Source organism: Diadema antillarum, unplaced genomic scaffold (assembly GCF_040938485.1).
Source record: "Diadema antillarum isolate AM-2024a unplaced genomic scaffold, OU_Dant_1.0 seq00001883_RagTag, whole genome shotgun sequence".
Taxonomy (NCBI): domain Eukaryota; kingdom Metazoa; phylum Echinodermata; class Echinoidea; order Diadematoida; family Diadematidae; genus Diadema; species Diadema antillarum.
In genome coordinates, this window is record NW_027272551.1 from 217,266 (window position 1) to 228,157 (window position 10,892).

The following is a 10,892-nucleotide window of genomic DNA, read 5'->3' on the forward strand; positions in this document are numbered from 1 at the left end:
CCCAGATCTTGACTAAGGTTAGACCTAGATCCTAATTCCAGACGCCAGCTATTTATGCTTCAGACCCCGGCCCTAGATTTTATATTGTAGGTCTAGTATATTACTATTAGACTCTAAAACGTTGGTAGATCTACATCTACATCTTCTGTATAGTCTACAGCCCCTTGCCCTGGACCTGGCTCTAGCCCTACAAATATAAATACATCTAACCAGCGCAGTAACGTTAGTAGTAGTGGACCTGTACTGTCCACGTTATACAACTGCTAATGTGCTAACGTTAGGTGTTAAGTTCATTGTGATTATACTACTAGTGTCATAGGGCCTAGCCCGATTGAATTGTTTTGGCATAATAACAGGCGTAGCCGTACATTCTAGCACTAACACTAACATTCGTCGTTAGAGTAACACTACCCCTACTAGCTAGAATGTCTAACACTAACGTTAGTATTAACAGTTAGAGAGAGTGTATTACCGTTAGATAGATTAGACCTAACAGTAGACGAGGATTCAGTCCAACTGCATGTGATGAGGCCATAAATTACAAACCTAGATCGAACTAACAAGACACCTAAATCTAGACGTAGACCTAATGTTTGTTAGGCCTCTTTTCGCACCGTGTCAAGACGTGCTTTACGGAATAATCGCTGTTCCACTAACAAACACCGCCGGCACGGTCGGGTGGCGGCCCGGGGGTTGGTAGGCATGCCCGCGCCCACGGGATCGGTGCGAAATACAGTAATTAAAGACATCGGCCTAACGTAGTACTAGCGCTTGAACCTTGATATTAACCAAGTCTCAGATCAAAGTTGTATATCTAACTAATAGATCAAAACAGATTTTTAAGTTCCGTTATGCAGTGCAATAAGGAACTATGTATTTATTTACAAAGTTACTTACATTCGAAGGAAATAGTCCCTTTTCCAGTCACCACGTTTCCAACTCAACGACCGAAACATCATGCAGCTCTCGCGCGAGAGATTTTACCTGTATGTAGCTAGATCGTAGGGGTAGTGCGTGGTAGACGTACGCACACGTATTAAGTATTCGCGCGCACACAAGCTGCGCGGGGCTACTGGAAAATGCTCGGAAAATGCATTTTCTGAGTTCCTGCAAGTTCAGAGTTTTGATTAAAAGTAAAGATTTCTTCAAGAAAACTAGAAATAATATTGACACATTCAATTAAAGAAGCACTTGTAGTTTTATAAAACATTTAAGTACTTTTGGAAGATCATCTAATTAGTTGGGAAAAGCAAACTTTGCAGAACGTTAAGTAATCTGTGAATATTATTTCGAGAAAACAACACCCAAACATTTGAGAGCCCCATATATGGCTGTACAAAATGACTTTTTAAAATGCTAAGGAAACACATTTAAATTGCAATTTCATTAAAAGGGACAATTGAAACTCATGATCTTTCAAATATCAATTGAATGCAAGCAAAAAATAAAAATGGTGATTTTTTACATGCTTCTGAATTTTGTGCTAAAAATGACATTTTCCGGCAAAAACGCGCGTGACATCCGGCCGTACGCTATTCCTTAGTATTTTTGCAAGACTTTCAGTATGAGAACGGAGCATTAACAAAAAATGCCGTCGAATCCTTATCTAGAGCCTTTTTTGAGGTTTGGCTGGTCTACTACATTGTCACTATGGGTACACATACCAAGGGGCAAATTCCTGCCCACCAGTTGTTACATGATTAACGCCCTCAAATATATGTGTTAAAGCAGCTCCGGCTGTCATTATTTTTCTTGTGATTATATAGGCAGTCCTTTGAGTATCATAGATGTAGCATACACAGTACTGAGTCACTGCGGTCAACGCGCTCATTCTAACTTTTTGTACAAATACCAAGGGGTAATTTCTGGCTACCAGATGTTGCACGATTAACACCTCGATCTGAATACGTATTAGAAAAACTCTGACTGCCATAATCTTTCTTGTTGCTAAGCAGTCAATTCAGTATGAAATTTTTGGTATACGCAGTATTGAATCAGTACGGGCAGGTGTCGGACACATTTTTGCCTCTTTAAGATATTTTGTAAACACTGGTCGACGTCTATATTATCCGCAATAGAGCTTGAGCCCCGGTCGATCATCATTGGTATCACATTTATTCAGTGATTAGGTTTTAAATAGATAATTTTAGTATGACGCTCGGTTTAGTGAGCTTAACCTAGCATATGTGTTGATACTACTGTCGCCCCAAAGACAGGACTGAAAACAAAATCAAATTAAACAACGGCACAGTTCGGCGTTTTTTTATAATTTTTCGCTATTGTATCCATTCACATTATTGATTACTACATCATACAATCGGGTGTATTCATGAACTACAGATTCTATGTTGAATATCTCCGAACTGTTTGTGTAGTAGATGGTATACGAATAATTTATGAGTTGTGAGTGCATAGGGCACGAATATCGCACGAGGCGCGAGATGAGCCACTGGTCTATTCAACAAGGCGCGTAGCGCCGCGTTGAATAGACCAGTGGCGAATCTCGCGCGAAGTGCGGTATTACGTGCCCCAATGCACGAACAAAATCATAAATTATTCGTTTTATACAACACCTTGTCCACAATCACAATACAAAATTAGTGACCGCCAACTCAGGAAGGCCCAAAAATAAATGTAACAATTAGGCAGAGAATTGCAAACCACCCTGTGTACTGCTTTCAAACACTCGTCATGATTCGACCACACAGTCACAGGAATCACAAACTCCGCCGGGTCTATACCCATTCTACGCAAACGTTAGATCGAGTTAGGCCTGACTGTTAAAAAATGTTAGGCCGATCTGAGATGTCGGTACCCATGTAGATCTAGTAGTAGGTCTAGACTTTGTCTATTTCCGAAAATGATTTTGTATAAAAACACAGAAAAATAATCAAATTACGGTTTCTCAACTTGAAATGAAGTCTTGATTTTGGGATCACTGTGGTCCACGTAGCAGATCCGAGTCAAAAGTAAAAACACAGCAGTAGGTATAAAGGCCGCGATACATGCAACTAGCTAGGTAAAGTAACTGCGCGTACACGTTAACGTTGCAGTACTCCGCCGCGCCTGGTCTGTGAGACTTACCGGCAGCGCAGCGCAGCCGGCCAGCACGTACACTGTACAATGTATAGTTTGCTGGCGCTTTGCTACGGGTGTGAGCCACAGAACTCTGTGAGCGGGCATGCATTAGTAGCCTCCCGCGAAGCCGTGCTATAGTACCTTCGAGCCGTGCAATAGGCCCATGCCAGGGGCCTATTGTATGGCTGTCACTCTCAATGAGTTTGATAGGTATTTTCTATTGAATGTCATGTGACATGTTCTTGGCCAATCATAATTCGACATCTTTCTGAGGTGTTGTATAATAAAGTCTGTATTCGTTTTTCTTTCTCTTGTTTTATGAGGCAAAGTGCGATAGTCCTAGGGTGTACTGCAGAATCAAATCGGTCTATTATCCGACCCCGACTTCAATCCGTACATACTGTTACAGTCGTTAGCAATGCGGAGGCCCATCCATCAGTATACTGTTTAACGCATGTCCGCATTTTTCCTGTCAACTGCCAAAGTGGTTGTGCTTAATATTTTCTTTTTCTTTTTCCTCTTCTGGTGTAATATATATTGTCAAGGTATGGTGCACACTGGAGTGTATTGTGGGGTCGGCGTGGTCGGCTGCCGGGCCCCCTTCCACTCCTTTCATATGGTATAAAACCATGTGTGTGTGTGTGGGGGGGGGGGGGGGGGGGGGGGGTCCGGTGGTTGGCCGTGCTGGCCCTACGGTGTGCTCCAGTGTGTCTCTAACCTTTAAGGGCTCACACCCATAAATATTTCCCCATAGGGATGTGTGTTAAAAATCAAATTTCAAAAAATTCTGTAAAATAGCTGGGAGAAATGAGGTGTTTCAGCTTCACTAACCTGGATAAGGTAGATGTACCCTTTCATCCATAAAATTCTCAGGGTGGATATTTCAGTTCAAATTCTGTCCAGGGGTCCGAAAAGCCAGACTACGAGTTCTTGTCACTCAAAAAATCACCCATTTTCCGTACACGTACCCAATGAAATATAGTCCCCTCAAATTCCACCAGAAAAGCTTTCATCTTCTAACCAAAATGCAATTTGTAGAGGAATTCATACTCAATATCTACAGCTATTCAGTTTTTTGCCAAACTACATCATTGATTTTTAATTAATTTTTTTCTTCATTTATTTTGGTATCTTTGGTACGAATTTGTGAAGGGGTCTGGGACATTCCATTGTATTTACGGGTGTGAGCCCTTAAGTGTAGGCCTTTTCACAGGTCAACAGACAATCGGTGATCCATTTTACAAACTACTACAAGTGACGCTTTGTATGTTGGACTAGGCACCTGCACTACATTGAGAGCGGAAACTTTAGAAAATGTCAATGGTTGGTATGCATGCGGTGTCATTGCGAAAGCAATTATTATACAGGATGATCTGAAATAACCGCATTTCAACGTTTCACACCCCTAATCAAAGAGCTCCGAGAGAAGCTAATTTTTAGTTGTCGCTGAATGCTAAATACCTTTTCATTTGTATGTTACAGGTGAACCAGATTTTATTATGTTCTATTCTTATGATAGTAAATCCAGTGCAGGAGTTTTGGTAGAGTTTGTATGGTACATTCAGGACTCAATAAGGTCAATAATAGTTAAATGTGCATTTATACGCAGATTTATAGCTAAGTTCCCCTGTTTGTTTGTTTTTGTTAAATGACTACTAGTAGTAACGTAATTATGTTGACTCTGGCTCTAAGTATTTCGATTCAATCACTCCTTTATAGTTTGTTACAGCACACCACGCACCGATGCACCTCATCGTATACACCCCGTGCATACGATGTGCACTGCACTTCACGTTGCACCAGCATGATATGCAGCTATCACGTACTGTCACTCATCGTAAATGGATTCTGATTTTGGAATAGATGACCAAACAGCTAGTGAACCACACAAGCCAGTACTTCACTATCAACGAATTTAACAGTCAATTTCCTTTCAATAACGCAAATCAGATTTGTGCTAATTTCAGTTTAATTCACTTTAATATAAGAAGTTTAAATAAAAATTTTGAAATATTTGAATTATTTTTAAGTTCCCTCAATGATTTCCCATTTTCCGTCATGAAGTTACCGAAACATGGTTGCACACCAATTCCCCGGACCTATTTGGCATTGAAAATTATAATTTTATTCGTAATGATAGAAAGCATGGCAAAGGAGGTGGGGTTGCCATGTACGTCAATAATCAAATTGAATTCAAAATTCGAACTGATTTGTGTATTCAGGAAGCAGAAAGTTTATTTATTGAAATCTTAAATGATAATGAAAAAAAAAATATTATAGTTGGTACCATTTACCGTCCTCCACAAAATGACATTCAACCTTTTTTTGATAACTTCGACCATTGTGTTAATGAAATCTTTGGAGAGAGAAAATCCATTTTCTTGATGGGAGATTACAATATAGATTTATTACAACCCACCCATTTCCATGACATATTATTTTCCAATTCACTGCATCCCCACATCAATAAGCCCACCAGAATAAATAACACCACCCATAGCGAAACATTAATAGATAACATAATGTCTAACGTAATAACGGAAACCTGTACGAACGGCATTATTTATTCAGATATATCCGACCACCTACCAATTTTTATGATTAATGATAAATCTGTAACAACCCCAATACGCCACCAACCCAAACAATATTTGAAAATGCATAGAAATGAAACGCCACATAATATTGATTCATTGAATCAAGATTTATTTGAAGAACAATGGAATGACGTTTTTGAACTCCAAGATGTTTATTCTTCTTATGAAATTTTCTTACAAAAATTATTAGATTATTGTGATAAACACATTCCTTTAACTCCCAAAAGAAATGGAAGGAAAAAAGCTCGGCAACCCTGGATTACTCAAGGTCTTATGTTCTATTCTCACTCGAAACCGTCTTTATAAAATATCTCTGAGAAAACCTACTCCTGAAAACGTGAAAAGGTACAAAATATATAGAAATAAACTAACTACTTTGATTCGAGTTTCACGTAAACCATATATTTCGAATAAACTCGAATCTAATAAGGATGATAAAAGTGCTCTTTGGCGGACCGTTAATGAAATACTGAAAAAGAAACCTACGGAATGTCCTGACAGCATTACTCATAACGATAATGTTATTACCAATCCTGACCAAATTGCAAATATTTTTAACAATTTTTTTGTTAATGTTGGTCCTTCTTTGGCAGCATCTATTCCCATAAATGATATAAAGAATTATAAAGATTATTTATCTGAAAGTAATCAAAATTCTTTGTTTTTTACTCCAATTAATGAATCGGAAATTATTGATATTGTTCGATTTTTGAAATGTAGTAATTCCTGTGGGCCTGATAACTTAAGTGTGAATTTGTTGAAAAAAATAATTTACCCCCTAGCAGCCCCTCTCACCCATATATTCAATCTATCCCTACTCAACGGAAAGTATCCAGACTCCTTCAAAACGGCCAAAGTTATCCCCATATATAAAAGAGAAGATCCCTTAATGGTGAAAAATTAGAAGACCCATTTCATTGTTATCTGCAATATCGAAAATTTTAGAAAAAGTAGTTTACAAGCGTCTCCACTCGTTCATGATTGAAAATGAAATATTAAATGCGAATCAGTTTGGTTTTAGGAAAGGATTTTCTACCGATTATATGCTATAATTAAATCTGTTGATAATATTATTGATGCGCTTACTAAAAAGGAGCACATAATTGGAGTTTTTATGGATCTTAGTAAAGCGTTTGACACTATTGATCATGACATTTTACTTGAAAAATTACATATTTATGGTGTGAGAGGGATTACTCTGTCGTGGTTCAGAAGTTATTTAAGTCATCGAAAACAATATGTTGCATTTAAATCCACTCACTCAACATATTCTAACGTGTCATGCGGTGTCCCTCAGGGATCTATCCTCGGGCCCCTACTCTTTTTGATTTATATTAATGATATTATCAACTCCTCTCCTCGTTTAAATTTCATCTTATTTGCAGACGACACCAATGTTTTTTATTCCCACAAGGACATTGTAACACTGGTTGATACATTAAATACGGAATTAAGCAACATCTCGAAATGGTTTAGAAGTAATAAGCTTTCACTGAATATTGATAAGACATGTTTAATACACTTTCATACGTTGCAATCCCAACACACCCTTCCTCAAAGTATTTTTTATTGATGATATAAACATTGCTGAGAAACATTCAACCAAGTTCCTAGGAGTGACCCTAGATAGCAATCTAACTTGGAATACTCATGTTCAGAATATTAGAACAGCAATATCTAAAGCAACTGGTGTTTTAAGAAGAATAAAATATTTAATTAATGATCAAACTTTAATTATGTTATATAACACTTTATTTTTACCATAATAATGTACTGTAATATTGTATGGGGCAACAGTAGCAAAACAAAATTGAACACAATTTTTCTTCTTCAGAAAAAGGCTCTTCGTATATGCACATATTCAAATTTGTTTTGCTCACACTGATCCCATATTTTATCGCCTAAAAACTTTGAAGGCCCATGATATACATCTATACCTAACGGCCATATTTATGTATAAACACACTCGAAATTTATTACCATTTTTTCATAATACCCTAGTAACCAATAACCATATTCACTTATACCCTACCCGTCGTTCCCATGATTTTCATTTAAGTAATCCGAAGCTTTTACTTGCTCAAAAGTCGATTAGACATCAAGGTCCGGATACATGGAACACTCTTCCTGAGGAGTTGAAACAATGTGCCTCCTTGTTTTCATTTAAAGCAAACTTAAAGAAGTACATTTTATTACAGTATACTTCAAATACGAACTAAAAACAAACACATTATACAACTAATGTTGGTCTCCCGATAGCAACAACGCATATCGTCCCCTCTTTCAGTAAACCAATTTTATTATTCTAAATTCCAGCTTATCTGCCATTGTGCACCTTCAAGCACCTGCACACACATTCACCACCACCACCATCACACACTAGAGTTTATTTTCCCCCTGCTACCTTCGCAGCAGAATTTATATTGTTACGAATCTAGTACGTCCTTATCTTTTCCTCGGGCCGGCCATCTTTTCAAGAAATGCTTATAATGGCGGCCCTCTGCATAATCGTTTCTTAACTATAAATGTTATTCTTATCACTGCTGCATAGACATGCATATTGTATATTATATTTCTTTCATATCGTTGTTTATGCAAGTCAAAAGACTGTGTCAAATTTATTTTATATATTTCCTACATGTTCATGATTATGTACTTATATGTATCGTGGTTTATGCAAGTCAAACGACTCTGCGTTGAATTTACTTTGTATATTTCCTGCATCTTCATGATTATGTAACTTATGTATATTGATTTGCAGAAAATAAAGTATCTATCAAACAAACATAAATTTGTTTCCCCACAAGTCAAGCCGCAAAACTTCCCCCGTACGGTATGACAAGGCATGAATGAAAATTTCAAACATTCTTGTTTGCCCGCTGAAAATCTTCTACGTGCTGGAAACTACCTCCTCGCCACAAGCCCACGTAGCTTGCCCGGAACGGTGTGACACGGCCTTAAGGTCCCTCGTGGAATTATCGTTGTTATGAATTTATTGCGTAATGTTATGTAACCGACCATGACCTGTAACTGTTCACCTGTACCTCAGTGAGAAAATACTTTGCCATGCTTTACTATTCAGTGATCCAGGTGATCTAACTTTGTGTATTAGCGAAAGCAGACAGACCTCTCCTCTTTCCTTTCTCCCAACCTATCTCTATGCAAGTCATCCCTCCCCCTATTTTCCTATATGTTATGTATTATGTACGAGGGCTGTATGCAAATCAAGCAATGCTTAAGCTGTAGCCCTTCTGCGTTATTCATTGCATCACTGTTCTGTTGGACATTGTACAGGCAATGAAGAAATGTATTGCTGTATATTCTAAAGGTAATGAAAAAACTCATTTTGTTAGCAACTAATGTTCATGTATATCCATTTATATGTATGGTACCATTAATGTATATGATATATGTTTATGTATCTGCATGAGCAATGATATAATGCAGGAACCAATAAAATAAAATAAAATGAAATAAAATAAAATAAAATAAAATCATCGTCAGATAGAGTAAAATGAAACCTTTTGGATTTGTTTCATTGCTAGCCCCATTAAGAATGTCTTTGTCTGATTAAAATTTTCGAAGAATATCCATCTCAGCTACGCGTCCTTGCTACGAGAGAGAGTGAGAAATAATTGCAGTGTCGCGAATTTTGTTTTGTTACGGCTTATTACGTGCCGTCGTGTTTCGTTGCGTTCACCCTATTTTACCACGTCACACAGAAATCCTCATAAGCACCAGGACTGACTTGACATTTTTTTTTTTTTTTTGGACATGTTAAAAATCTAACACGGCATCCACAGTCTGTCATGTTTGCCTATCCCGTCTCACCCCATTATCTCACGTCCATTCTGTTTTGTCCATGGTAGCATGAAACGTGGCTGCCATGGCTGCCGGGAACATGGTGTAAACGCACCATTGCGAGAGTTTATTTGTTTCGTTCTTGACCATCATTCCATAAACTCATCTACTTAGTGAAGCTATGCCTATGAAGACGGTCCGCTGCTTTCCACTTATTTTCTCTTTGCTCCACTAACAGTATGTGTTCTGTCTTTTAATGTGGATTCAACATGACATTGCTTTCTATGTTTTCTCATGTAGACCTGAGTATGGACTGCGCATAATGCACGATGATTATGTACACATGTTATACCGCCATTTTCTAGCCGTTGTAGCACTGTATACTGACAAAATAAAATGATATAAAACGAAATGAAATATCGTGAAATGAAATAATACCTATGAAAGGAAATGAAACAAAATACCGACTTCGGGAAACGATTCCGACCAAATCATTCTATTTTTATTGTTGTTGTCAATGTTTGACAAAGTAAATCAAATATTGTTTTTATACACTTTGTATGAAACGTTATGAAACTTTAAAAAGCAGTTAATGTTATCAATGAATATGTAGGCCCTACATAATCATAATGCTCTAGTGTGTATATGCATGTATAATATGCATGTATTAACATGTGTGTCTATCAAGCATAAACAGCAGTGCATCGTTAATTCTAGTAAATTGTTACTATATCTGAAAAACGATATCCCCTAAAATTGACTCATATCTTGCATTTGGTTTGTCCTAGTTCACTGTATATAATTGTTGTTCAGCAGATGGCACTGTACTAATTCTCAGTTTGGATGCCATTAATATGGTTCATTGTTCATCGTTCGTTCATCGTTTTTACAACCACTGATGCCACCCCAGATCCCGATGTGTTTGAAGGCTGGTTATCCTATACCAAATCTTATGTCTATAGGATTACAGCTCGTTATTCCGAAGATTCGTTATTCCGAAGGCTCTTCAGTCCGAAGATTCGTTATTCTAAGGTTGGATGCCATTAATATGATTCATCGTTCATTTTACAACCACTGATGCCACGCCAGAACCCGATGTGTTTGAAGGCTGGTTATCCTATACCCAATATGTCTATAGATATGCATGCACACATCTATACACACAAACCCTCACACACACACACACACACACACACACACACACACACACACACGCACACGTGAGTCGGCATACCCAATATGCACTCATAATGTAGAAATATAATCATAAATTGAATAATCATATTTTGGAAAGAATATACCAGAAAGATGTATTCGTACATGTATAATAGGCATATAATGTGACCGTCCATCACAAAACCACCAAAAGTCGCACCACCTGATCTTATGTAAGGACTAAAAAAAATGACAATAGTC